Source organism: Canis aureus, chromosome 9 (assembly GCF_053574225.1).
Source record: "Canis aureus isolate CA01 chromosome 9, VMU_Caureus_v.1.0, whole genome shotgun sequence".
NCBI lineage: Eukaryota > Metazoa > Chordata > Mammalia > Carnivora > Canidae > Canis > Canis aureus.
In genome coordinates, this window is record NC_135619.1 from 50386246 (window position 1) to 50414233 (window position 27988).

A 27988-nucleotide genomic window follows, 5' to 3' on the forward strand; every position below is an offset into this window, starting at 1 on the left:
TTAGGGACTCAACAGGTTGATAGCAATTAAGATCAATTAAGACTGTAATGAGATAATATATTGGTAAAAAGGCTATTAAAAAGGCATCCTAGTCTCTTGTTAAAGACCTCCCCCTACCCCCCCCCCTTGTTTGTGGTTGTTTGTGAGTTTCTTCTTTTTAAGTCTTTGTGTAGTGGGGGCATCTAGGTGGCTCAGTGGTTGAACATCTGCCTTTGGCTCAGGTCGTGATCCTGGAGTCCCAGTTTCGAGTCCCACATTGGGTTCCCGGTAGGGAGCCTGCTTCTCCCTCTGCCTATGTCTCTGCCTCTCTCTGTGTCACTCATTAAAAATAATTAAAATCTTAAAAAATATATATAACCTCTTTCCCTGTGTTCTAGTCAACTCTAAAAGTCGATTGTTTAGGGGTGCCTGGCTGGCTCAGTCAGTGGAGCATGTAACTTGATCTCGGGGTCGTGGATTCAAGCCCCATGTTGGGTATAGAGATTACTTAAAAATAAAATCTTAAAATAAATAAAGGTTGATTACTTAATGAAACCACAGATTCTAGAAATTATTGGCTTATTAAGTGCAGTTTATGCATAACTTTTCAGAAATAGTTTTCTATGTAAATCTCAGTTTCACTCATGTACGCTCTTCAAGAATATTTTTAGATTATTTATTTATTCGAAAAAGAGAGATGGACAGCCCCGGTGGCTCAGTGGTTTAGCGCCGCCTTCAGCCCAGAGCATGATCCTGGAGACCTGGGATCGGGTCCCACGTCAGGCTCCCTGCATGAAGCCTGTTTCTCCCTCTGCCTGTGTCTCTGCTTCTCTCTGTGTCTCTCATGAATAAATAAATAAAATCTTAAAAAACAAAAAAGGAAAAAGAAAAAAGAAAGAGAGAGAATGAGGAAGGAAAGGCAGATGGAGAGGGAGAAGCACCCTCCCCCCCCTGAGCAGGGAGTCTGATGCCCAGCTTGATGCCAGGACTCTGGGATCATGACTGGAGCCAAAGGCAGACGTTTAGCCAACTGAGCCACCCAGGCAATCCTCTTCAAGAATTTTCTTTTTTTTTAATTTTTATTTATTTATGATAGTCACAGAGAGAGAGAGAGAGAGAGAGAGAGGCAGAGACACAGGCCGAGGGAGAAGCAGGCTCCATGCACCGGGAGCCCAACGTGGGATTCGATCCCGGGTCTCCAGGATCGCGCCCTGGGCCAAAGGCAGGCGCTAAACCGCTGCACCACCCAGGGATCCCAAGAATTTTCAATTCAAAGCCCATTCAACATATTAACTGCAACACTGTGTGTAGTGAAGAAAGACAGGGAGCAGCCCAAATGCTCTTCTGTAGGAGACTAGTTACATAAATGATGGCATGTGCATACAGGAGAATACAATCTAGCCACTGGAAAAAATGAGGCAGCTCTACATGCATTGTTATAGAATAATCATCAAGATACGTAAAGTGAAAAACACAGAATGCAGAACCTTGTGTATAGTATGCCACAATATGTATTTATCTTCAGATTTTCTTCAATCTGCAGAGGCTACCTCTGGAAGCATGGCTGAAAAATGACAAATCAGAATTGCCTAAGAAAGGGACACTGAAGAATTGAAGAAATGGGAAATATTAGAGAATGGGAAATTAATTTTTTCAAAGTTTAATGTTATCAAATTTATATTTTCTTCCTTTTTTTTTCCTTAAGATTTTTCCTTATTTATTCATGAAGGACACAGAGAGAGAGAGAGGCAGATACCTAGGCAGAGGGAGAAGCAGGCTCCCTACAGGGAGCCTGATGCGGATCCCTCGATCCCAGGACCCTGGGATCATGACCTGAGCAGAAGGCAGACGCTCAACCACTAAGCCACCCAGGTGCCCCATGCTTTGTATCTTTCTTAAGAAGATCTTCCTTCTCTCAAGGTTAAAATAGATATTTAAGGGCATAAAAAAATTTTAAAATTAAAAAAAAAAGATATTTAAGGGTGTCTGGGTTGCTCAGTCAGTTAAATATCTGCCTTCTGCTCAAGTGAACCCTGAGTCTGGCTCCCTACTCAGCAGGAAGTCTGCTTCTCTCTCTCTCTCTCTCTGCCTCTGCCTATCCTCCCTTCTCATTCTCTCCATATATATCAAATAAATAAATATAATCTTTTAAAAGAATGGGCACCTGGGTGGCTCTGTAGGTTAAGTGTCTGCCTTTGGCTCAGGTCATGATATCTGGGTCCTGAGACTGAGCTGGGCATCAGGCTCCCTGAGCCTGCTTCTCCCTCTCCCATTCCCCCTGCTTGTGCGCGCTCTCCCTCTGGTGAATAAATAAATAAAATATTTTTTAAAAATCTTAATAAAATAAAATATATTTTTCTAATTCTACTGTATTTGTATATGTGGGCATAATATGTATAGTAACCTGCTGCCTAACGAAGTGACTTTTAAGACTTACTTTATACCATAAAACTTATCTCTCTTGAATCTTCGACCTTATTTATATATTACCTTAAATAGAAAATGGAGGGGAATAATCTACCAGATTTTATTTTTAAATAAAACAAAATGGCGGGGGGCACCTAGCTGGCTCACTTGGTGGAGCATGTGACTCTTGATCTCAAGGTTGTGAGTTCAAGCCCCATGTTGGGTATAGAGATTAGTTGAAAATAAAATTTTTTTTTTTTTTGAAAATAAAATCTTAAAAAATAAATGAGTAAAATGAAATTTTTAAGGAATCTCTCTTATAGGGTACATTTTATGGTATGTGAATTATATCTCAATTCAAAAAGAAAGAATCTAGCTTATATGGCAAAGTTGAGACTAACTGCATGAGAACTGGTGGAGTCAGAATCCTCCCAGTCAAGGCCAATGTTAGGGTTTAGCCAGGATCTCCCAGAGACTCAGTTTTATAGTGTAGCCTAGTTTTGTAGGTTCAATGCCTCTTTGGGCAAAACAAACCTACAACTAACCAGGAAGCACCTCTTTGTCTTCCTCCAAAGTCTTGCCTGAGAGTTGGCCCTAACTCGATCTACCAACCTGGTTCCCTTGGAAGGACAGGCCAACCCAGATGACGAAGGATCTCCCCAGAGAGCTGGTGCTCAGGCATAGAACATTGTAGGGCAGGTCAATTGGGCTCAAGTCAGGACAAGGAGGAGCCAGTGTGGAAGCTGGACAGATACCATCTGGCGCCCATGGGGAAGAGGTGCTGGAAATGGAACAGAACAATGAAGTGCAAAGCCAGGAGGCGCCAAAGAGGCTAATAGGCAGGAGGGGTCAGCGCTGGGTAACTGTTCAGAATACAGACCAAGAGCCCTGGTCCTTGGTGCTTGGCATGGCTGCATGTGTTCATACACAAGCAGACAGTATTGGACAGCTATTGCCATATGTATCATTATTGTCGTCGTCATTATCGTCATCATCATCACCACTACCAAACTGTTACTGGGACTTGCTATGAGTAGGGTACCAGGCATGGAGATAGAAATACATTGAAAACGGATTTCAGGACACCAGGGTGGCTCAGCGGTTAAGTACCTTCCTTCGGCCCAGGGTGTGATCCTAGAGTGAGTCCCACATCGGGCTCCCTGCATGGAGCCTTCTTCTCCCTTTGCCTGTGTCTCTGCCTCTCTCTGTGTTTCTTATGAATAAATATTTAAAAAGAAAGAAAACAGGGATTTCTAGTTTAGTTGAAAAGTAGCCCAACCAAAGAATATTTAAGAAGCTGAATGAAGGGGATCCCTGGGTTGCTCAGCGGTTTAGCGCCTGCCTTCAGCCCAGGGTGTGATCCTGGAGTCCTGGGATCGAGTCCCACGTCGGGCTCCCTGCATGGAGCCTGCTTCTCCCTCTGCCTGTGTCTCTGCCTCTCTCTCTCTCTCTCTCTGTGTGTCTCTCATGAAAAAATAAATAAAATCTTTAAAAAAAAAAAAAAGCTGAATGAAGGTGGGGTGCCTGGGTGGCTCAGTCGGTTGAGCATCCGACTTTTGATTTCGGCTCAGGTCACAATCTCAGGGTCCTGAGATTGAGCACGGCATCAGGCTCCATGCTCAGCATGGAGTCTGTTTGTCCCTCTTCCTCTCCTCCCACCCATGCTCATACACACACTCTGTCTCTCTAATCAATTTAATTAATTAATTAATTAATTAAATATTTTTTAAAAAGCTGAAAGAAGTGTATGATTGAAGCCCAAAGAAAATGTTAAAAATCCTTTAGACCGAGTTTTCATGTTTTCTTCAGTACAGGGCCCCAGTGAATGTTAACACAGGATGGGACAGGGGAACACGAACTGGGCTGGAGGGAAAGCAAGACTGAGCCAAGGAGAACAGAAGAAAAAGGCATTCCAGTCTTCCGGGGAAGCATGAGAGGTAGGAATGCTTGCCACCAGCCGTTTGGACAAACACATAGAGTGGGTCACTGGGTCAGAGCAGAGGGTTAGGGCAGGAGAGCCACAAGGGCCAGACCCCTGCATGGAAGGCCCTGACTGCCAGCCTAGAAGTTTGATCTCACGGTGCAGACAGTGGGGAGCCATTGAACGTGGCTGGGCAAGAGGGTGACCCTTGCCACCAGGCATTTTAAGTGACATTACAGAGAGCTCTTTATCCCAGGCTTATGCAAAGCCTTGTGTATATTTCAAGTAGCACTTGATACGGAAAGTCGTAAAGCAAGGCTCTGTGTCATGTAGAGGAGGCAAAAAAAATGGTTTAAGGGTCTCACAAAGAGATGCTTCAGTGAGAAATGAAGGGGAGAACATTTTAAAGAAGGAAACATTTTAAAGAAGGAGACAGAACTGCGAGGCATCTGGAAAACTGTAGCACTTTCTTCAGAGTCTGGCATGCCCTCTTGCAGCTGGGGGTGTTCTGCCTCCTTTTTTGGAGGTTAGCTGTGGTGTCAAAACACCGGATTGTGGTGTAGAGAGTGAGGCAGCTGGGAGGAGGCGGATGAACAGAAATATAAACATCAGGCCTGGAGAGCGTAAAAGGCCTTCCCTCAGAGACCACCTTCGTGCAGGGGACCTTTTCCTTTGCCTCTCTCAGGGGGCACTTGGGGGTTTTCGACCAAGTTGCTGAGCTTGCCAGTTACCTCCAAGAGTTTCTCCTCTTTTTTTTTTTTTTTTTAGTTTCTCCTCTTAAAACAAAGCGATTTTAAAAAATCTGTTGGGTTCTGATTCCGCGCTTTTCCAATATTGTTCCTAATTGTGCATGGCAAGGCAGCAGGGCTGCTCAGGGGCCACGAACTCAGCAGCAACATGGAGCCATAAATCAGCATTTACGTAAGGTGGGAGAGGAAGTCAGGATTCAGCTTCCTGTGTTGCCCCGAGCCGTGCGTACAGCCACAGGGCAAGCTCTATGAAGGCAGAGGCAATAACAGGGCAAGCCAAGAGAAGGGCCCGAGTTAGGCACAGAAATGAGCCAGGCTACACTGAAGATGTAGACAGGCAATGATCCTGGTGGGGCCACAGCTCCAGGAAATGTCCTTCCTTCTTTCTCTGGCCTTTGCAAGGGGTCCCTCTCCTCCTCTCTCCTGCTCACACTCCTGGAGGGCCTGTCTGCACCTTGAGTCGCTGCAGGTTCTAAATTAACACAAAGTACTGCAACTCAGAACTGTCTCTTCCTTAAGGTCATAAGGAAATACTCACCCCCTCTGCCCCTGGAGGCTAGCTCTGGCCACCAGTATGTCCTTACCAAAGCAACCAGGTCAGGCAATGCAGCTAACCAGAACCCTGACACTCAAGTTCAGGAAAAGCCCAAATGGACGCAGAGCAGGAGGCTGTACAGCTCGGGAACTCCTACAGTAGTGGTGCTTTTTTTTGCTCTAAACTTCATTCCCTTGTAGCAACTGTGCCTGTACATCCCAGACTTTCTAGAAATGTGCTGATTTCACATGCTTTTCCTTGAGTCTCTCTGGAAGCACACAGGTGTCTGCCAGGGACTCTGCCCTCACGTTTTGGTTTGACAAATTGTCACCATGCCCACAACACACAGTTGGCACGAGGCGGCAAAACAGCATTTTTCCTCCAGGTGAAACTCAGTCACTTGGTTGGAGAGAAGGCCAGGTGTGGGGAAGCTCCAGGGTGCCAGGGCCATCCGTTGCTGCCACTCTGAGCAGAGTGGCTGTCCAAGGACTGGGGTGGGCTGGTGCCACAGAGCCACACAGCGCCCCCATGGGGGGTGCTGAGTGCTGTCTGGTGAGAGTCTTCCCCCTCAGCCACTGTCTCTGGGAGGGAGTGGGTTGAGATACGGGGTGAGAGCAGAACTGCCCTGCCTGTATCCTGTACATGCTTTTTATGTTTTAAATCTTTCAACTATAGCTAGTCACATCTGAGGCCCTTAAGGAGAACCTGCTTGCCTTCTTTCCACACTTGCAGGTTTGGCTCCCTTCCTACCCCACAGAAGCTCAGTAGGTATGAGGACCCCCACCCTTCTCTGTGCAGCAGGCCTAGCTCAGAAAATGGGCCTCAGGCTCTTCTGGGGCAAATGGACTTGAGTCACTCCTCTGGAGGTAACTCCCCACCCCCACCCCCACTTTGTCCACCCCAGACACCATCACAGACACACAGTCTCAAAGCCCCAGCACTTTTCCCTTTGCCCAGAACACAATAAAGGAATTAGAACCTACCTCCTAAGTTTCTGCAGCTGACACTTCAAGGCTCAAAGTCTAGCTCGCCAGCTCAGTCACACACATCTGACGTGTCCTCTTTGCAACCAGGCCCCACTCCAGCCACCGTGCAATTTTGTTAATTCAAACTGCTTTCCCGTTTAGGGAGGTTGATAGCCATCGCCCATCTCCTTTTCCTGCTGACGTCATCCCACATTTTTCTACAGACACAAATAAGGGTACGGTTCCTGGGATAGTTTTCAGGTTGCCTAGGGTGGGAGTGGAGGGATCCTGGCCTCCTGAGTCTACCTCCCTTCTCTGGCGTTTGGCAAGTTGTCCGAGGTTAAGGGAGAGGCAAGGAAATAAATCACCTAGCTAAGGTGAAAGGCCAGAAAGAACTTGGTGACTCGCAGCTCAAGCCCAGATCTGTCCTGGGCATTTGCAATGCAAATCTGCGTTTTGTTCGCAGCCACCATGGTCTTGCACAATAGCCTGTGTATAAACATCCACGCCAACAATGCCTGACTGTGCAATCACGCTGTAATTACAGGCCGGCAGGAAGCTGCTGCTAGGAACTGCACCATGCAACCCCTAGACGTCCCACGTCGTGCGTCTCCACGCACCGATGTACATTCCAGGACACACGGCCGCGTCCCGCAGCTGCACGGCCCGCGGCTGCTACCCTCGCAGCCTCCCAGCCAGGGAGCCCCGGCGCCCCCCGCCCGGCCTGCCAGCCCCGAGTTACTCTGCAGGGATGTCATAAACTTCTCAGCTGGTCTTTAAAAAGCCCTGCGCCACGAGGCTCCCGAGGGCGGCGGGAACCACCAGCAAAGTTCACAAGCACAATCCTGCAGCCCTAGCAGTTTTAGAAAACAGAAGAGAGCGAGATGCCACAGAGTGCACTGGAAGCGGGTTTTGGGGTTTTATATAGAAAACACTCACATATGTACGTGGGTGTGCTGACAGTTTTTATGGCTAAATTGCAAAGTGTTAGGCCTTAGGGATTACTGTCGGGTTCGGGACTTGGTGTGGGAGGAAGAAGGGTGGGGAAGTCGGGAGGGATTTGTCGAAAGGGGGCTTGGGGGGCAATTCTGGTGTCGCTTCTGAGAAATGCGTGGGGTTGTTTTCCCAAACGTCCGAGTTGCTCTGCTCTTCGTCACTGGAGGGCCGAGCGAAGAAAAGTGGGGGGAAAGTTCCCTTAACTTCCTTCCTGCAACCTCACCGAGGGCTGCGAAGAGGAAGAGCGCGTTTCCCCGGGAAGCACCGGGCAGGGCTGGGGGGGCGGCTGCGCCCTGCCTGTGGGACTGCGGGACGCGGGGCGGAGCAGCGGCCCCCACGCAGGCCGCGGGCGCCCCCCCTGCACCCCTCCTCTCGCAAACGGCGCCTGGAGAGGCCCGGCTGCAGCGCCGGCTCTCTTAAGCCCCGCGGCAAGCCGGCGGCAGCAGGGGCGCAGCCTGGGGTGCCGGGCTCGGCCGCCGAGCGCCCCCCTCCGCCGTGCAAGGCCGCCCGCGCCCCCGCGCCCCGCGCCCCGCGCGGCTGGCCCAACCCGGCCCCCCACGACCCCGCCCGCGGGTCCAGGCCGCGGCCCCCCGCGTTTCCGAGCCCCCACGCCCGCGCCTCCGCGGCAGAGGGGGCGCCCAGCCCGCGGCTCACCTGCGCGTTGGATCCCGGGGCCGCCGGGAGGGGCGCGGGGTGCGGGGCGCAGGCGAGCGCGGCCCGCAGACTCAAACTTTGTTGCTCTCGGGACGGCGCAGTCGTCACTTCCTCGCGGAGCGGGCGGCGCGGCCCGGCGTGTGACCCAGCAGCTCGCGCGGTGGCGCGCCGGGCCCTGCAGCCGCCCGCCCGCGCCCCGGCTCTGCGCGCCCCGGGGGGGCCCGGCGCCGACTCCCGGCTCGGCGCGCGCGGGGCTGCGGGGGGGCGCGGGGGGCCGCGGGGGGCGCCCACCGAGCCTGCACCCTGCGGGGTCCTTACGGCGCGGGAGAAATGCGACCGAACCTGTATTCTCAAGGTTGGGGTTCAGCCGCCCCCCCCCCCGCGAGCTGGGGTTCCAGGGGGAAACACCCCCACCCCACAGACAAAAAGGTGGGGGTGGAGGAAGAGAAAGTTTTCCAGTTTCGCGTTGAAGGTCATGTCAGAAAGCGAAGTGCCCTGTACTTGGCCAAATAAAGCCTAGCTGGGCCTTAAGACACGGGTTCCCTCTCCCCACGTTCCCTGCAAAGGTCTGCACGCGTGTCCTCCGTCATCTCCACTCGTTGTAAGTGCGCAGGACGTTTACCATTTATCACACTTTGGGGGGGTGTATTTCAGCGTCCAAGGTGGGGGCTGCAGGATCGTTTCTGTTCTAACCCTCCCAGCGACTTCCACCCCTTCCTTTACCCTCAACTCTCTCGGAAGATCTTTGTGGGGCCTGATGCATTCCGTGTTTCATCACGGGCCCAAAGTGACTTACAGGGTAGGGTGGAGTCCTGAGAAGACGAGCTTCAGGCGATAGTAATTTTGAAATTTATCGTTGCCCAAATTAAATTCACTCACCGTATTCAAAACTGCAACAAAAAGCTACCTTTTTTTTTGGTTTCTGATAAATAGCAACAAAGGAGTGAAACAGCAGTCTTTACGGGAGAATCCTCTCTGATAAAGCTGGAGAGAAAAACGAGGTTAGCCTTTGCTGTGGTTAAAAAAAAAAAAAGCAGACATTTGAAACTGCAGTGGAGGGCTTTCATAACAGGAACATTAGCTTCATTGTAGCTTGTTGTGGAAAACAGGGAGCTTTTTAAAGGTGGTTCAAAAGCATCAGTTAGGGCTTAACAATTTTCCCTTTTTCCCCAAATACTGCTTCTACTAGCACGCTGGCTGGATCACAGAACCTCCCGTTCTGATGCTTCGTCTTTTTACAAAAACACAGGGAACCGTAGAGTGAAGGCTTTGTCCAGAAAGACGTATGTGAAACTGATGAAAAGTGGCATCTGGGAAATGATCCCCAGGTTTGCGTTAATACCTAATGGGAAGCCACAAATGCAGACTCGCCCAAAGATTGGGAGTATGCAGATGAAGCTCTCCTAGCAACGTGAAATCCCCCACACTGCAGCCCTTATGTGCTAGTTTTGACTTCTACCCAGACATTATTAATGGTACGTTATAAATGCAAAATGTGCCACCTAAGGAAAATGTTGCTTTGAGAAATATACATACATTATAAGACTCTTAATAATTATAATTTTCTGAAATTTGTATTGCATCACACTATTGTGGGGGTGGGAGTGGAGGGATTGCCCACTTCAGTTTTGGGACAGATAGAACTAGTTCCTTCGTGCATTCTGCTTATAGCATGCAATGATATAATCAAGGGGAGTAGAGAGACTGGGTCACCCTGACTTCTAAAAACAATCATGTGATGCTCTGTATTTGCTAGGACAAGAGCAGAATATTTCTTTGTTCAGGATTGTGATTCTGAATTCTCAGTCACAATTTCATGAATATTCAGGCTTTCTGCATGCCCAGGAATAATTAGCAGATGGTGTAAATGTGTGAAGGCCTGACACTCATATATGCACACACATGCATTGCTTTTTCTCTGTACAGAGTGGCTGTTTGCTGGAGCACCACAGTGTGGAAGCTGTGGTAGGTGATCTCAAAGACAGTCCCCTGCTGATGATCCCACCCCCCACCCCCCATTCACACCCTTGTTTAATCCCCTCTTCTTGGCTGAAGACTGGACTAACTGACTCCATTCCAACAAATAATATATGACAGAAATCATGTGATGTCTCTGCTGAGATTTGATTATAAAAAAAAAAAAAAGTGGCTTCCATCTTGAGTGCTCTCTTTTCTCTCTCACTCTCTCCTGGATCACTCAATGTGTGGAAGCCAGCTGCCTTGTCGTACGGCAGCCCTGTGGAGAGGGACTGAGGTCAGCCAACAACCACTGAGAGTTAGCTGGGGATACTCCCCTCCCCCTATGCTAATCGAGCCTTCAGGTGAGACCTTCAACAGCAGCCAACAGCTGCCTCAGGAAAACCCTTGAGGCAAAAGCATCCAACTAAGCTGCCTAGACTCCTGATCCATAGGAACTGCAAAGTAATAAATGTTTGTTGCTTTAAACTGCTGTGTTTTATAGTAATTTGTTGCAGAGCTGTAGGTAACTAATGCTCAAGCCAAAAGAGAAGTCAATGTGGGCCCAATGACAACCCCACACAGCCTCCTGGTCCCTTACCTGGAAAGCAGAACACAGAGGAAGAGTCAGGGGCCTGGACCAGATCTAAGGGTAACACGTGAGTCCTAAGAACAAAGGCCTAGCCCTCACCCTTTTTGCAGAGCAGGGGTCATCCTTAAATTTAAATTAGCTCAGAGGGTGTGGGCTGCTGGTGAGGCCCAGGCAGCCCCTGCCCTGGGTGTCACCAACCTGATAGTACATGCAAATGTTTTTGTTTCTTTACAAGAATTGACATCTGTTCAGGTGTCCTCTCCCTCTTCCTCGGAGCCATCAATCCTGATTCTGAGGCCTTGGCAGGATCACCCCCTGGGGTGGTGGGGTCAGGCCTTGGTCCCCAAAGGACAGCTGGAAAGAAGGGCTTTCAACCCTGGCAGCCAGAAGAGGTAGTGAATTCAAAGCTAAAAAGGAAGGCTTGTGGTCCTGCAGCTGAAGAGCAAGTGGTGGACAATCTCTGATAAGAATCGTCTCCACGCTGCTTCCAGGGCTACAAAGAACATTCTGTCCACGTGATGGTATCTTTCACTCAACATCGTTTCCTCTCCAACTAGAGCAAATTATTCACTTTGAAAATACAAAACAAAGTTTGAGGCAACAGGAGAGATGTTATACTCCTTCATCCCTAACTAAGGCAGGCATCTACTTGTGGTGGCCCCCATGTCCCCTGCCCCTTGGCCAATCCTGTATAAGCTGGCAATCGCACAACCCATTTCTGTTTTGTCTCCAGAGACACTAGACTCTGATTTTTCTCATGTGCCATGGCCACAGCTGCTGTGTTGCCATGCCGTCATCCGGTTGCTATGACTTGTGAGGTTGTAGTTGTGCCAGAACGTGAATCTATTAATTTAACAGGAACTAGGCTCAGCACATATATTCCTTGTTAGGTCATTTGCTTTGCTACCTAAACCACAACCAATGTATTCAGCAATGGGAACATTTCCTAGAGTCTGGCTTTGCAAAAACGCCAAATGCCCTGGTTTTGTGTCCGCACAGTCAATTTGACAGCATTCAACTACTGTGGAGGAGGACATAAAGGCATTCTGGCATGGGAATGCAAACAGGTCAGTATAGAAAAAAAAAAAAATCAAAGGAGGGAAAATAAAGTCTCTGGTCTTCATTCTTTGCACATTAAGGTCCATTCTGCAGGAGGCATATGAACTAACTTCCACAGGAATCCTGCCCTGATTCCTGGTCTCTCACTGACAAGGTCCAAGCTCTCCAAATGCAGAAGTAGGTGAGTGTGTTATGAAAAGAGAAACCACTGGCTTTTGTCATTCACCCCTTCGATTAATACTTACTAAATGTCTGCTGGTAGCTGTACTAGGGATACCAGGATGAAACGGACAAAGTCTCTCCCTAGTGGGTGTGAATTACAATGTGATATGAGAAATTCTACAATGGAGCTTCCCATAGGACACTGTGAAATCCCAGAGAAGGAAGCAAGTAAGTCTGCCTGGGAATAGGAGTGATGGGTCACTACCTGTGTTTTTTTTTTCTTTCCTTTTCTTTTCTTTTCTTTTCTTTTCTTTTCTTTTCTTTTCTTTTCTTTTCTTTTTTCTTTCTTTTCTTCTTCTTCTTCTTCTTCTTTTCTTCTTCTTCTTCTTTTCTTCTTCTTCTTCTTCTTCTCCTCCTCCTCCTCCTTCTCCTTCTTCTTCTTCTTCTTTTTAAGATTTTCTATATTTATTTGAGAGCGAGTGAGAGCATGAGAAAGAGAAAGCATGAGCAGAAGGGAGGGGTAGAGGGAGAGGGAAAAGCAGACTCCTCGCTGAGCAGGGAGCCCGATGTGGGACTCGATCCCAGGACTCTGGGATCATGACCTGAGCAGAAGGCAGATGCTTAACTGACTGAGCCACCTAGGAGTCCTGTTTTTCTTTTTCTTAAAAAAAAGAATACATTAAAATGATCAGATGCATTCCATTAAGTAATGTATTATTTGTGTAGCTTTTAGTTTAGTTGTTGATAATATATATGTGTATATTTGTATGAGTCACAGCATAAAACATATTTCCTACATGCAGGCAAAGAAGTGTGAAAGTTCTAGGTTTAGAGAGTAAATAAATACCCCCTCTACACTGGGGGCTTATAATGGGCTTGGCTCACAGTGTTGTTCCATTATGTGGTTGAAGAAACTAGCTGTAACTTAAGAGATTTTCCAAATCCTTCCAAATTCTCCTCCCTTAGTAAATCAAGGCCAAGCCTGAAGGATCAGCTACTTAGTCCTCTCTGAACAGAGCACAGGGCCTTTACCAGTTCTAAGGCAATGAAAGAGTAGCCAACCCTTTTCTGGCCAGCCAGATGATGAGAAGGAGAAAGAGGAGAGAGAGGAGGGTCAGAAGTGCATCATGCTTTTTCCTCCTCTCTAGATCTTAAATGATAGCAGGAAAGGTACATTACCTTATGAGTGTTGCTGAAAGCATGAGAGGGGTCTTCACCCAGCTTCCTACTGGGATTCTGAAAAGAATCTGCCCCCAAGGTGTATTTTTTAAAAAGATTTTCTTTATTTATTAAGAGAGAGAGAGAGAATAGGGAGGAGCAGAGAAAGAGAGAGAGAGAGAGAGAGAGAGAGAAGCAGACTTCCCACTGAGCAGGAAGCCTGAGAACCAGGATGCAGGGCTCATTCCCAGGACCCTCAGATCATGACCTGAGCTGAAGTCAGATACTTAACCAACTGAGCCACCCAGGTGCCCCTCGAAGGTGGTTTTATACCAAACTAGAGGCACCCATGTCAGAGTGACCCTGGTGATCAAGCCTAGATAAGCAGAGAGGCTTTGAGGTTCAGTTTCCGGAGTCCCCGTGGTTCCCACATGGCATGGATATCTGGTTGAGAGCAAGCAGCCTGCTATGTGACTGCCCTAGTGGGACAAGGTGACCTGTGGCAAGCCCAGGGGAGGATCAGGGGTCTGACCACTGAGAACAGAGGGGTGAAAAGAGCACCCCGTTGCAAAGGGGAGAAGCCAGGCTGGGATGTGGGCGGGGTATTGCTTAGGAATGTACCACCAGTTCATCTACCACCACTGGTAGCGGTGGCCTCTGGCCTAGAGACAGGCAGAAACTAAGAGCACAAGGCAGCTCAGCATGGTGGTCGGGAACAAGGGTTCTGGACTGTCCACACACTGCCTGGCTTCAAGTCCCACCTCTGCCACATACTACCTGTCTGACCTTGCACAAGTTACTTAGCCTCAGTTTCCTTATCTGTAAAATGAGGATGATGATAACAATTTAATGTACTTGATAAGGTGATTCTAAGAATTAAATTAGTTTGTGAGATGCCTGGGTGGCTCAGCAATTGAGCATCTGCCTTTGGCTTGGGGTGTGACCCTGGGGTCTAGGTTCAAGTTCTGCACTGGGCTCCCTGTGAGAAGTCTGCTTCTCCCTCTGCCTGTGTCTCTGCCTCTCTCTCTCTCTCTGTGTCTCTCATGAATAAATAAATAAAATCTTTTAAAAAATATATAATTTTTTGGGATCCCTGGGTGGCACAGCGGTTTAGCGCCTGCCTTTGGCCCAGGGCGCGATCCTGGAGACCCGGGATCGAGTCCCATGTCGGGCTCCTGGTGCATGGAGCCTGCTTCTCCCTCTGCCTATGTCTCTGCCTCTCTCTCTCTCTCTGTGTGTGACTATCATAAATAAATAAAAAAAATTAAAATATATATATATATAATTTTTTAAAATAAAGTAGTTTGTAAAGCTCTGATATATGGGTTCTTTAAGTGTCAGTTAAATAAGTAAATCATTCACCAACAAAAAGGATTCTATATGGATATCACATGCCTCCAAGACCCCCAAACTGGACTTTCTATTAAAAATCGCCCCCTCCCGCCATCAGCTCATGGGGAGAATCAAATCAGCTATAGATCATACATTTAAGATATAGTACAAGTGAAAAGATTTGACCCCTCTATACAGGCCAGCTGGGAAGATAAGACTTGAGCGAGTCTTTACATTTACTCATCTCTGACTGTTCAATATAACTCAGGAAGGGGCTTGGTATGCAGAATAGCAATTGTCCTCAGAATGCCCATGTCCACATCCCCAGAATCTGCGGTTATATTAGGTTACATGACAAAGAGGAATTAAGGTTGAAATAGAAATAAGTTTCCTAATTAGCTGATCTGAATATAAGGAGATTATTCTGGATGGTAAGGATGGGCCAATGTGATCACAGAGATCCTTAGAAGTAGAAGACGAGGGAGGCAGAAGAGGAGTCAGTCACAGGAACATATGACTAGTGAAGAATGACCAGAGAGAGGCAATGGTGTTGGCTTTGAAGATGGAGAATGAAGAAAAGAGGTCATGAGCCAATAAATGTGGGTGGCTTCTGGAAGCTGGAGAAGGCAAGGAAACAGATTCTCTCCTAGAAGCTCAAGAGAGGAATGCAGCCCTATGGACACCTAGATTTCAAGGTGTAAGATAAAAGCCTGTATGGTTTTAGCTGCCAATTTTGTGGTAATTTGTTACAATAGCCATAGAAAACCACTGCAGTGGCATTTCCTAAATATGGTATTTTCTGGGAAGCTTTTGCTTCAGGTATTAGATGCATGTGCTACATGGTGCATGGGGAGCCCCAGTTTCCAGACTATGATTGAGAAGGAAGGCTGGCTGGCTGGGCCAGGTAAAGTCCTATGATAAGTAACGGCCACTAGAAACTCTAAGACAGGACCCTGAAAGTTCAATTTGTATGCAGTCCTCCAGCTTAGACATGAACGCTAATTCACAAACCATTTCTTGGAGCTTCTTCTCAGACTTGCTAACTGTTGGGGATAGCAGGCCATGATGAGGAGGCCATGTGTAGAAGTGGCTAATAAAAGTAAACCGGAGTTAATTGTTAAAAGCTGTTGTGGAAATTCTGTGCATTTGATGACCGCAGTTTCCCAGCAAGGCTATACCACCCCCCGGAGTTTGTAAATGAATTTTTCTTTTCACAACGAAGAGAAAAACACAAACCCAAGAGTCAAGGCAATGTGCAGAGCATTCCTGGGATCCAGGTTGGCTAGCAATGCCAGAGTTCAATCACCCTGCAGAGGTTGCTTTTTCCTGTTTGAGACAGGTGACTATATATTGGTGTGCACAGCTCAAAGGTTGAGCTTACTGCACCGTGGGGAGGAAGCCCTTACACAATCATCTGCCAGTAATATATATTGGCCCTGGGACATCAGTCCCAGCATTTACATGGGTGGTGTCTTTTGAGTTGTCAGGCCAAGAAGTTGCTAGACATTCATGAGATTACTTTGGGTCTCATGACTTCTTACGGTAAAAAGGAAGTCCTCCTTTCCTGGGTGGGGTAATATCTAGAGATTACAATAGGGACCATATATTGTGGCAGTATATAGAGTCCAAAAGGAGCTGCAGCTCTCTGGGGCTCTTCATGAACTAAAATTCTTCAGAGTAGCTCCAAGAAACTGTGTAAAAGCTGTAGTTTGTGGATTTCTTGAACAGTGCAAAAGATCCCGTGGACCCTCTAGTTTATCTCTTAGTTCTTAATTTTTTAAAAAGAGTTTATTTATTTATTTATTTATTTTTTTGAGAGAGAGACTGAGAGAGTATGAGCAGGGGGTGGGGCAGAAGGAGAGGGAGAAGGATAAGCAGACTCCCCACTGAACGGGGAGCCTGACATGGAACTCCACATGGGGCTCCATTCTAGGACACCAGGATCATGACCTGGCATGAAGTCAGATGCTTAACTGATTAAGCCACCCAGATGACCTTAATTCCTAAATTCTAAATAGAGTTCTCTAAGATGGAAGGGCCACTCTGGATGGCCAGGTCTAAATTATATTTATATTTAGAACAGCCCACCACCTTAGCTGAATCACCTGTGGTCCCTCTATCACCCTTTTAGAATCACTGTCTAAGCCTAACCCACTTTAATGGCCTTTGCCCTGTATTGGGCAGTGTTGGGCTTTGCTTAGTTTCTTGACATAATTTTTGCCCTTTGCCCCTAGATAGAGGGTGTGGTCAGTGACTCACCTGCTAGGTTCTCACTGCCTGATTCCAGTTGATTGGTTAACTCCCATCTGATGTGGTTGCAAAGAGCTTGAGGACCAGTGGAATGCCACAGAATCCCTCTGTGGACCATATCCCAGGTCCTGATGTGGTTCTGGCAATGTCTATGAGCTCCTGTTCTGAGCTACATTGTTCTTCCTTCAGCTGAGGAATTTATCCTTCTCTAGGGCAAAGGAACAAAACTAACAGCCTTGAGGCCTGTTAGCCAGAGGCCTGGATTCTGGGTCTTCGTTATAGATACAAAATAGCTGCCTCAGATATGGAGTACACATAACAAATAAAGCCTGACTCATGGCCCATCTAGCCCTGGTTTCAAAAGAGAGGCTAGACCAGGTCAGGTGTCTTGTGGACTGTATCATGGTGGTGAGCAAATCTTACCACATTTTTTATAAGTATCAATGGATATGATATAAAAGATAGGTCCAAATCCCCCCCTCAACTTCAGTGTGGCCACCACGGGTTCTCCCAGCATACACTATCTCCAGGAAACAGATAATGTTTGGAAGGCTGCATTCTTCTCTCCTCTGTGGAGTTTTGGAGCTTCTAGACTTTTCTAACAGCTATGCAAAGAATTATTTGAATGGTCTAAACCTTGTCAAGGCAGTGAATTGAGGGCTACATACATCAAAACAGGAGACATATGGCAAACTCTCCAAATGAGCCTCTACATGTTCTTGCCATAACTGACACCAGTAAGAATGGATACAGAAAGGACAGGATTGATTAGCCTACACTTCCACTTCCCCATCCTTTGTCCTCTGATGCAGCTGGAGGACTGTGAGCTCACTTTCCATATTTGTATTTAACACTTGTTGGGAGACAATTCTTGATGGGTCTATCACATTTCTGCATGCCTTATGAGCAGAGTCATTGAATGCCCTTTGTTTCAAACTAACTGTTTAAGATAGTATCTTTCTCAGAGCAAAGTATAGGTATGCTTACTGCCCATTGTTTAATATCTGGTTCCCTGAGCTTTTGGGTTTCTCCCTTGCAATGGACCTCACTGGGTGTACGAGAATTCATTGGCCCTCTTTGCATTGCCTTTGGGAATTGGGAATCAGGAAACCAGCACAAGAAAATGCCAATACTCAAAAAAAAAAAAAAAAAAGAAAAGAAAAGAAAAAAAAAGAAAAAAGAAAAATGCCAATACTCTTGCGTCCGCCACTGCTGTGAGTTGAGAAGTCCTTTGTTTCTGACCCGGAAGTCTTAGGTGTTCTCCAGCTTCCACAAAACTGTGGCAGGCTCACTTGTTAGCCGGCAAGTAGGGTTAAATTTCAGAACCTTCATAGTTCTTTTTTTTTTTTTATTCATGAGAGACACACAGAGAAAGAGGCAGAGACACAGGCAGAGGGAGAAGCAGGCTCCATGCAGGGAGCCCGACGACGACGTGGGACCTGATTCCCCGTCTCCAGGATCATGCCCTGGGCTAAAGGTGGCGCTAAACCAACCACTGAGCCACCCAGGCTGCCCACCTTCATAGTTCTTGACCGCCTCTCATTTCTTTATCATACCCCTCTTGACCCACCAACTAATTCCCCTCATGCCTATGATCCTTAAAGCCATCTGGTAGTTTGGGCCAAGTGGAAGCTACTCATACAGAGTTCAGGACAGACCAAAGGATCAAATTAAAGAGCAAGATTGAAGCTAGGGCAGGACTGAGATATCAGGAAGTTTGGTTTAAGCCTGAAACTAGAGAATTATTGCATTTGTGGACTATTTATAGCTACATTTTTGGTTATATGTTCTACTGACTGGCAGGCAATTCTAAACATGCTTAGGTGAACAAGCTCATCGGCTTTCTCATATATGAAATGAGTTGGCTCACATTATCTCTGAGGTTCCTTCTTAGCTATAAAATATGTGCTTTATGAATTTGTAACATGTCTGTCTAGCACACAAATTAGGCACTTGATTTAATTTAAAATAATGATTTCAAAGAAGACTGTGATGTTAGTTGAAAAAAGATAGTATTACAAGTTAAGAAGCCTGGGAGGCAGAGAGTCTGCTTTACCCCCCCTCCAGCCCCTCTCCCTGCTTACACACACACATTCTCTCTGAAATTAACAAATAAATGTTAAAAAAAAAAAAGAAAAAAAAAGGCTAAGAAGCCTGAATTCTAGACCAGTCCTCTACCACCTTTCTGTGTGACATTGGACAAGTCACTCTCCTTGCCTGGAAGAGGCAAGTGTGGGAAGCGCACGCAAGATGATTTTCAGCACCCCAGGGATGTGGCATGAAATTACACAGTGAGAAAGTAAGTTTCTTTTCAATTATATTGTTATTTTCCTGATTATGCCAAAGAAAGGGTCTCAGCTTTTTGGCAAAAAGAAAGGAGTCTGAAGCTTAGACACTGCTTAGGCAGCATGGGCTAGAGAGCATTCAATAACGCTGCCCCTCTGCCTCCACTGCCCATTGTTGCTTTACTTATGTTTGTTTTGCGTTCCATTTATGGTTAATAATACAAGTTTTCCATTTATGGGAATGATACAGAGTGTCCTTTAAATTAATTATGAAAATGTTCTAAAATTGATGGTGGTATTGTTTGCACAACTTTGTGAATATACTAAAATACATTAAGTTGTACACTTTAGATGGTTGAATTGAATGGCATATGAATTAATATCTCAGAGACCTTTTTAAATTACATTAACTGAAGTAAAAAAGGAGACTGATTTAAATAAATTAGTAAGCCAAAAATAGTATAGGTGGGGAGTTGATATAGAAAAAGTTGTGCAGAGGATGTCAGCTAAAGTTTGGGAAAACACTGGTGGGCTTTGGTGAAAAATATACTTGCTAGCAATGTGATCCTGGACAAGTTTCTTAATCTTTCTGAGCCTATTTCTCGGCCTATGAAATGGAAATAGGAATATCTCCTTTGATTTTTTTTTTAATTTATTCATGAGAGACACAGAGAGAATGAGAGGCAGAGACACAGGCAGGCTCCATGCAGGGAGCCCAATGAGGGATTCGATCCCGGGATCGGGATCATGCCCTGAACCAAAGGCAGATAGACGCTCAACCACTGAGCCACCCAGGCATCCTTGGATTTTCTTTTTTTAAAGATTATTATTTTTTAATCATTTTAAGTAATTTCTACACCCAAGGTGGGGCTTGAACTCACAACCCTGAGATCAAGGGTCACATGTTCCACCGACTGAACCAGCCAGGTACCCCTCAACTTATTGTCTAGCATCCACTTGCCTGTTGGGACTTTGGGCAATTGCCTAACATTGGACCAATGTTAACCATTTACCCTCTGAGGCTCACCCTGCTGCCTTGGTCCCCTTCAATCTTCTGGTTTGACAGTGACCCCTCCTCCAGCAAAGTAATCGAGCCCAGGCTACTTCTCTCACATGCCACTGCCAATCCCCATATCAGGCCACGCCATCTCTTGCCTGGACAACCAAAATGGCCTCCAGCCTTGCTTGACTCCATTCCTTCTCCAAAGTACAGTTAAAACTGAGCTAGTACAACCTGATTGTGAAACTCTCCTGCTTATCCTTTAGTATCTCTCTACTGTCATTTGGATAAAGTCATGACCCCTTAGCCTGGCTTTTAAAGACCTCTGTGAACTGGTGTCTACTGAACCCTTCAGCCTCTTTTTCCTCCAGTCTTCTCTCCACTTACAATGAAATGGTCACGTTGACACTAGTTACAGTCTCCGAATGTCTCTAGATATTCCTTACATACAGTCGGTGCTCACCAAACAGTAATTAGTGCACCATGGCCTCTTGCCTCCAGGCTTTGCTTGTGCTGTTCCCTCAGTCTGCAATGCACTCCCTACTCCCATTCTCCCAACTATTCTGACTGATTCTTTTAGACTCTGCCTACCTGTCACCTCCTCAAAGAAGCCTTCCATGCCCTCTCAATGTTAGGTGCATCTTTATGTGTTCTGACAGTATCCTCTGCTTTCCTCTATCATGACGAGGCAAAACCATAGTAGAGGAACTATAGGAAGCATAGGCTGTGGAGTCAAACTACTTGGATTTAAGTCCTAGGTGTGCTACTCACTCCAGCTGTATGACCTTGCGCAAGTCACTTAACACCTCTGTGCTTCCATTTCCTCATTGATAAGACAGAAATAATAATGATACTTACTAACAGGATTCCAATGAGGAATGCCTGATTGCATAATTAATGGCGTAGTGCAGAGTCTGGCACATAGTGAGTACTCAATAAATATTAGCTATTATTATTTCAAGATGCATCATAATCTATTGTAAACACAAGTTCCCTGCTTTGTTTTTCTCACTCTAAGCATCTAGAGGGCATGGAATGTGTCTCATTCACCATTGAATCTCTGGGTACCTAGCTAGCATAGAACCTGACCCATATAGTACTCAATTCAGAGTGAATGAATGAATGAATGAATACCTTGCTCCCTGGTTTGTCTCAGATGACTTTAACTGGTCCTAAAGCTCTCTGTGGATTCCTAAGACAGTTTTCTCTTCTCTGAATAGGCCAGAGCCCAAATCTTGTCTATGCTATTGCGATTCCAGATGGAAATAACTGGTGTCAGTACAAACCCAAACTACCCCCAGGTAGTATAGAAGGAAAATATCTCACACAGTTTGTTATCTTAGCACCTCCTCCTCCTTTTATTCTAGTTTTTCATGACTAGGTGTGGGCAGCACCCAAACAGAACAGGCCAGTCATCCCTTCAGCAAAGGTTTGCTGGATCCTGCCCTGTTGGGTGTTGAGGAGGCCAGAAGTGTAGGGCATGAGCCTTGCTTCCAGGGAGCTTCCCCAGGGGTAGCCAGGTCAGGCCAGGAGACGAGCAGGTCCATTGCAAGGCACACTTAGCAGATGTCAGGATCTGACCTAGCCTCACCACTGGGAGCCAGGACATGAATGCAGGACCAGGGAATCTGGCTCCCAAGATCTGGAGCAAGTCCAAGGTTAGTGCAGAAGGTTAGCCACAGCCTCTAAGAGAAGGTAGACCTAAGACTGGCAAAGGTCGAGATCCAGCAGGTAAAGCCCAGCATCAGCGTGAGGGCTAGTGTCTGCTTGCTCTTTCTTCTTCTCTTGCCCCTCTATCCTCTTCCTCCTCTTCCTCCCCTTCTTCCTCCTCCTTCTTTTCCTTTTCCTTTTCCTTCTTCTCCTTCTCCTTCTCTTTCTCTCCAGGGAGGAGAGAGAGAGGCACAGGCGATTTCCTGCTCCAGAAAGTAAGAGCAAGTAAAGGAGCAACAGCCACGAGCCAATATTTGAAAGCAGCTTTGGGTCTCCTGTCAAGACCTGCCTCAGAAAGGCAGTGGCTGTGGGGCTGGACAGCTGGGCCTGCTCCTGGGCCGGCTGTTGGCAGCATGACAGGGGGACACTGAGGATTGGCCCAAGAACAGAAGTCTACCACTAGACCAGCTCTGTGACGTTGCATAAGTCATTTCACCTCTTGGGCCTCCATTTAGAAAAGGAAGGTTGGGGGCAGGGGCACTTGGTTGACTCAGTCAGTGGAGTGTGTAATTCTTGATCTCAGAGTTGTAGGTGCAAGCCCCATGTTGGGTATAGAGATTGCCTAGAAATAAAATATTTAAGCGGACCCTGGCTGGGTCAGTCAGTTAAGTGTTGGACTCTTGATTTTGGCTCAGATCATGATCTCAGGGTTGTGAAATCCAGACCAGCATGAAGTCTGCTTGAGATTTTCTCTCTCCCTCTCTTCTGCCCCTCCTCACTCCTCAAATGCTCTTTCTGTCTCTCAAAATAAATAAAAAGAAAAAAAATAAAATCTTACAAAAGAAAAAAAAGAAAAGGAAAGTTGAGACAGTGCTAAGGGTTTCTCCAACCTTAAAATATGAAGACTTCTTTTTCAAAGCAAAAAATTTCAAAGACTCCACAGGATGGCAATGGTAATCTGGTACCCACTGATCAAAAAAATGCAAAATGATAAAAACAGCGATCATTTTTGAATTCTTTAAAGGAATCTGCATTTTGTTAATCACAGGAGCATCTACTGTCATTTATAAAAATTAGGGGTACAACATCCTTTGAGGCTCAGAATCACAACCTTTGTGAAAAGCTCCCACCCAAATCCAATCAGACCTTTTATCTTTCTTAGAACTTACCGAAATTGTCTCATATGCCTCTGGCTTGAAAAACACCAGAGCACTGGGCCAGTGTTTTTCAAAATTTACCTATTATACAGTCCACCAATGATGCTAATATGATAAAACAAAATCTGAAAGCAGAAGTGATAGATGACATTTGTCACTTTTTGGCTGTCCAGCTTCAGAATCCCTTCCCAGGTGCATGGAAGACTCCACCTTATGAGTCTTAGTGGAAGGTGGCCTCTACTGCTCACTATCACGAGAGGCTTGCTTCCCAGTCTCCTTCATTGGCAGGACTCAGACATGTGAACCTGAACCTGGGCTTGGCCAATCAGGAGCACCACCTGGATTCTGAATCAGAGACCACAGAGAGAACCCGTTAGAGAACCTTCTCCTATGGGGTGGCAGCAGCTGTGGCAGCCATGTCCAGATTTCAAGGTAGCAGCAGCCCAGTTATCATTAAGGCCCCAGCCCTGGTGGTGGCACAAGCTTCCCAGGATTCTGAGGCCAGGGCAGGGCTCTGGATAGCTTCTGTGCCACAGTTTTGGCTGTGCTCCTGGCTGCTTCCAAGCATTCTTTGTTCTCACTCGTGCCCTGTGCCTGGTTCTCCAGCCTTCCCAGAGATTCCACGGGCTATCCAACATCCTTTCCATAAATTCCTCTTCAGCTTTACTCATCCAGAGCCAGTTCCTGTTGTGCTTTTAAATCAAAGCCCTGGGGGATCCCTGGGTGGCGCAGCGGTTTAGCGCCTGCCTTTGGCCCAGGGCGCGATCCTGGAGACCCGAGATCGAATCCCACATCGGGCTCCCGGTGCATGGAGCCTGCTTCTCCCTCTGCCTGTGTCTCTGCCTCTCTCTCTCTCTGTGTGACTATCATAAATAAATAAAAAATTAAAAAAAAAAATAAATCAAAGCCCTGGCTGATTCACAGTCGTAAGTCAGTGTCAGCAACCAACGTTTCTATTTTGCTTTGGTCACTCAGTTCTGAGAAAGTTCTGATCATATAAACAGGTGGTATTTCACTTTATTTGGGCTGTTATAACAAAATACTGAAGAGTGAGAGGCTTACAAACTACAGAAATTTATTTCTCACAGTTCTGGAGACTGCAAGTCCTAGGTCACAGTACCAGCTTGGTCGGGTGGGGGCTTTCTTCTGAGGAGCAACTTCTCATCAGATCCTCACATGACAGAAAGGGCTAGAGAGATCTGTGGGGCCTCTTTCATGAGGGTGTTAATTCCTATCATTAGGGCTCTGTCCTCATGACCTAATCACCACCCAAAGGCCCCTACCTCCTAATACTATCACTTTGGGGATTAGGATTTCAACATATGGATTCTGGAGGAACACAAATATTCAAACCAGGGTGCCTCGGTGGCTCAGTCGGTTAAGCATCTGCCTTTCACTTAGGTCATAATCCCAGGGTCCTGGGATCAAGTCCTGTGTTGGGCTTCTGCTTAGTGGGGAGTCTGCTTCTCCTTCTCACTTTCTCTCTGTGCCCTTCCCCCACCCTTTCTCTCAAATAAATAAATAAGATCTTAAAAAAATCCAATCATAGCAGATGGTTATAAGTAATAATGATAGACACCATTACATGGCACCCCCTACATAGCAGGTCCTATTCCACACACTTTACATATATTAACTCACTTTTAAAAAAAATACATTTTTAATTTATTCGACAGAGAGAGAGTACAAGCAGGAGGAGCTGCAGGCAGAGGGAAAGGGAGAAGCAGGCTTTCCGATGAGCAGAGAGCCTGATGCAGGGCTCCTAACAACTGAGTCACTTAACAGACTTTTGAGGTAGATCTATCATTAACATTCCCCTGTTAAAGGTAGAAGACTGAGGTACAGAGGAATGGAATAATTTGCCCAAAGCCAAGAGTTTAAATCAAGACAGTCCTGTGCTAGGGTCTGGGCTCTTAACTCCTGCTAACAGTTTTTTTTTTTTTTTTCTTTCCTATTTGGTCTTTGAGATTAGAATAGTCTTTAATTAAACCAATCTGGAAGCTAGAAAGAGTAGTATAGATTTTTGCTTCAAAGTTGAATGAGTAATTATCAAAATATGCAATAACTACTCTTTATTTTCATCATAAATGTAGAAGTCAGGCAATAAACAAGTAAAACTTACAACAAGTACTAAACAAACAAGACAGTTTTATCACTTCATATTCACTGGGATAAGCCCGGTGGTTTATGGAGCCCAGGGCACCTCATGCAGGAAGTACTCTGCTCTTCATAAGCAGACATGCCTAGGCTGGTGGGGCGCTGAACCTCACAAGGCACACCTACTATCTGTGCCAGCCTGGGCCAGAGATGCCAGAAGGAGCTTGTGCCAAAGTCAGCACAAAACTGAGTTTACAAAAAAAAACCCAAAATCAAAACCAAAACAAAAAACACTATAATAATGAAGGCATGTCACAGGGGCATAGGAGTCAACTGAAAGACCTCTCAGTGGCCAAAGCTAGGACAATTTGAGGAGCAAAATAAAGTAGCATCAGATTAGCCCAAAGTATAAATATCTGTGAGTCTGTACTCCTATACATTTTTAAAATTTATTTTTATTTTTTTTAAAGATTTTTATTTATTTATTCATTATATATATATATATATATATATATATAGAGAGAGAGAGAGAGAGAGAGAGAGAGAGAGAAGCAGAGACACAGGCAGAGGGAGAAGCAGGCTCCATGCAGGGAGCCCGATGTGGGACTCGATACCAGGTCTGCAGGCTCACACCCCAGGCCAAAGGCAGGCGCCAAACCGCTGAGCCACCCAGGGATCCCCTACATTTTTTAAAAAAGAAAACTTTACAGCAGCCCAGGTGGCTCAGTGATTTAGTGCCACCTTTAGCCTGGGGCCTGATCTGGGGACCTGGGATAGAGTCCCACGACGGGCTCCCTGCATGGAGCCTGCTTCTCCCTCTGCCTGTGTCTCTGCCTCTCTCTGTGTGTCTCTCGTGAATAAATAAGTAAAATAAAATAAAATAAAAAAGAAAACTTTAGGGGTGCCGGGGTAGCTCAGTCAGCTAAGTGTTTTGTTTGCCTTTGGCTTGGGTCATGATCCCAGGGTCCTGGGATCAAGCTTGGCATGGGGCTCTCTGATCAGTGGGGAGCCTGCTTCTCCCTCTCCCTCTGCCTGCCACTCTGCCTACTTGTGCTTTCTCTCTTTCTGTCAAATCAATAAATAAAATCTTAAAAAAAAAAAAAAAAACACCAAAAAAAAAAAAAAAGAAAACTTTACAGTGGGGAAATCTGACAACCACTACTTCATCGAGGTGGTCATGATCTACATCAATATTCATAAATCATATTGATAATATGTATCTTTGTACACTTCGTATGATGTGATGAAAATGGTACTTTATATCTGTGATCTTCCTCCCTCAAACCAACAACCCCAGTCTACTTGTGAGAAAAGCATCAGACAACCCCAACAGAAAAGTATACTACAAAAATCCTACAAAACTCAACCAGTAGTCACAAGGTCATCAACAAGAAAAGTCTGAGAAATTGTCACAACCAAGAGGAGCCCAAGAAGGCATGGTGCTTTGTATAATGTGGTATACTACTTGGGAAACTGGAATAGAAAAAGGCCATTAGGTAAAAACTAAGGAAATTTGAATAAACTATGGACTTTAATTAATAATTATGTCTCAGTATTGATTCACCAATTGTGACTAATGTACCACACATTAATAATGTTAATGTTAATAATAGGAGAAAGTGAGTGCTGGGGAAGGAGAGGGTAATATGGGAATTCTGTACAAACTGCTTATAATTTCTTTCTAAATCTACATTTTTTTCTTAAAAAATAAATTCTATTAGAGTGCCTGGCTAGCTCAGTTAGTAGAGCATGGGACTCTTGATCTTGGGATCATGAGTTCAAGCCCCACCTTGGTCAGGGAGCCTACTTATAAAATGATAATAATAAACATAAAATTTATCGATAAAAGAAGAAGAATAAAATCGACTGCCCTCCCCTCAAAAAAAGTTAGTTTACCGGGCAGTGGGACTTAAACCAAAGAGGTCTTGGCAGACTAGAAGTGTATATTTAATGCATTTACATTGCTGCACACTAAGCACTCTTTAATAGCAGTTTTTTCTTTTCAGTTTTCATCTTTTATTTTTAAATATTTTATTTATTTATTCACGAGAGACACAGAGAAAGAGAGAGGCAGACGGAGAAGCAGGCTCCATGCAGGGAGCCTGACGTGGGACTCGATCCCAGGTCTCCAGGAACATACCCTGGGCTGAAGGTGGCGTTAAACCACTGAGCCACCCGGGCTGCCCAATAGCAGTTTTGAAAATACTGAAATATTGTTTCAAATGAAATTCTAAACTTCCCATTGCATCCCTGGATCACCTCTGAGTAGCTGAGCTCATTTTGAGCTGCTCTGATGGAGAGAAAAATCACAGATAATATCCTTTGTCTCTGCCCCTAGAACTCTCTGGATCTCTAAAATGGGGGGCGGGGTGCACCTCAAGGCAAAGCAAAACAAAATCACTTCCCCTCCCCCACGGCACCCAAGCCACTGTGCAGCAACTGCTTGGAAGCCAGGCCACAGTTGTCCTCATGTTGCATTTGCCTGTCAGGCCCAGCTCCCTTCGGCAGCGGGAAGGGCAGGAGGCTGGTATGAAGTGGGGCGACAGATGGCTGGGACATGTCCTCTTGAAGCTCAGCTGCCCTGGCCAGCCTGCCAAGCTGTGTACATTTCTAAAGTTTGAGGTTCAACCAGAAGAGACGAGTAATGATTTTAAATCACTGGCTGAGACACATGGCTAATCCTTGGGTAGTCAGAGAAGAGCGCTTTAAAACTCACTTAAATCCTGTGCGGGGAAACGAGAAAACCCTGTGTGCTTTCTTGGCTTTGAACCCAGATCAAGCCGTCCTGGGGGGGCAGTTGGGCATTTGTCCAGGATCCCAGCGTGCATTCTGCTTTCTCTGCTTTTAGAAAGGGGGTGATGTTTCAGTTGGTGTGTTTATTTGGGGTGAGGAGGGGCAAGGCTGTTTAGCAGGCAGGTTTGGATCCTGACAAATTATGCACCCTGATATTTGCCTCTGGTCTGGAGTCGGGAGATCTCTAGTCAATCCACTTTGTAAGTTCAGTTTGTGCTGGTTCAGACTCTTATTTCTTGCCTGGATTATGCCAACAGTCTCCTACTATCCTGGCTTCTCAGTCCTATGTCAT

The 27988-nt window shown here is 46.1% G+C and overlaps 1 protein-coding gene and 1 long non-coding RNA gene across 4 annotated transcripts in view; one reads left to right on the top strand and one right to left on the bottom strand.

Annotated features, from left to right (window-relative positions):
• The window catches only part of MIDEAS (mitotic deacetylase associated SANT domain protein), a 70300-nt gene extending 61938 nt beyond the window's left edge, over positions 1-8362 (bottom strand). For 2 of the 3 annotated variants that reach the window (XM_077909938.1, XM_077909943.1), the window contains exon 1: positions 8206-8362. The gene's annotated coding sequence lies outside the window, so the exon portion shown is untranslated. Of the gene's footprint in view, positions 1-6573; positions 6729-8205 lie in introns of those variants that run through there. The other variant, XM_077909942.1, reaches the window with a different exon arrangement.
• Positions 8363-8524: 162 nt separating this feature from the next.
• LOC144320874 (uncharacterized) lies at positions 8525-10762 on the top strand. The gene is made up of 3 exons (XR_013386510.1): positions 8525-8806; positions 9455-9680; positions 10132-10762. It is a non-coding gene; the product is annotated as an uncharacterized LOC144320874 (long non-coding RNA).
• Positions 10763-27988: the final 17226 nt, after the last annotated feature.